Here is a 1,149-nt window from a genome sequence, read left to right as displayed (position 1 = left end):
TTATCTAGTTTTGAAATTCTGGTCTACGGGATCAAAGCCCACTATCTCACCATTTCGTGACAGCACAGGTGGGATCAAATTTGTGAAGTGGCTGCCCATCAAAGCTGATTCGCATTAGATTATCACAACTATTAGTTTGTAAGGATTAACCCATGTTGGTTTTGATGTGGTTCATAGTGGAGAACCCTCTTTCACATACTGCTGTGCTAAAGGGTATTTCTAGGCAGATCGATATCATCATCAGTACATTATGAAGGTTTTCTTTCTGTTCTTTGTGAATTGTTTGCCAGATGTCTATGGTCACATCCTGCATTCTGAAGAGGGTTTTAAAAATGCTGAAGTCAACATGCCAGTTCAGCTTCGCCAAATGTAGCGAACTCCTTTTTATCAGTCGGCCATCTCCTTACATCAAGTAAAACTTTCGCTGCATTCATAACATCACTTGATTTCAATACATCAAACCTTTTCGTCATGTACTGTTTTGCCAACTCAATGAATTGCTTTTGTTGGTTTTTGATTTAATTTTTTATAGTAATATCACTTATCTTGTGTCCTTAAAATTCATTCGAAGTTAGCAGGTCCTCAAACTTCAAAGGACGTGTGCCAGGACGTTTCATAATGCTAATAAAGCTAAGTCTGCTCATTCTATAGCAGAGATTACAGAAATAATGGTAAGTTGTCAGCCTCAAAGGATTTAGACAGCTTTGTTATCACTTCCAGGAAGTCCAAAACAAAAGAAAATGTGGTGATAGATTTTAATATCTATTTTGCTTTAGCAGAATCTTCATTTCTTCCATTTCCTGTATCTTCAAGATGCAGGACTACAGTTGGCCCATTTGTTTCCATTGCAGTAACAGCTCATTGTTTACTAGCACTAAACCCATTGTACAGCAAAAATTCCTCCACATGCACATGATTGTTCCTTAAGAATATCAGGTTTATAGCTATTATCACAAGTCACCAAAACTGCTACATGCTCTTCGCTCTTTAGCTGATATTCTGAAGGAACAATCATGTGCATGTGGAGGAATTTTTGCTGTACAATTGGTTTAGTGCTAGTAAACAATGTGCTGCTACTGCAATGGAAACAAATGCAGTGAAAGCAATACCCTTTCATGATAGCTTTATAGCTATTATCACAAGTCAACA

The sequence above is a fragment of the Amphimedon queenslandica genome, unplaced genomic scaffold, assembly GCF_000090795.2.
Source record: "Amphimedon queenslandica unplaced genomic scaffold, v1.1 AMPQUscaffold_13518, whole genome shotgun sequence".
Lineage (NCBI taxonomy): Eukaryota > Metazoa > Porifera > Demospongiae > Haplosclerida > Niphatidae > Amphimedon > Amphimedon queenslandica.
Note: the sequence above shows the minus strand (reverse complement) of the source record.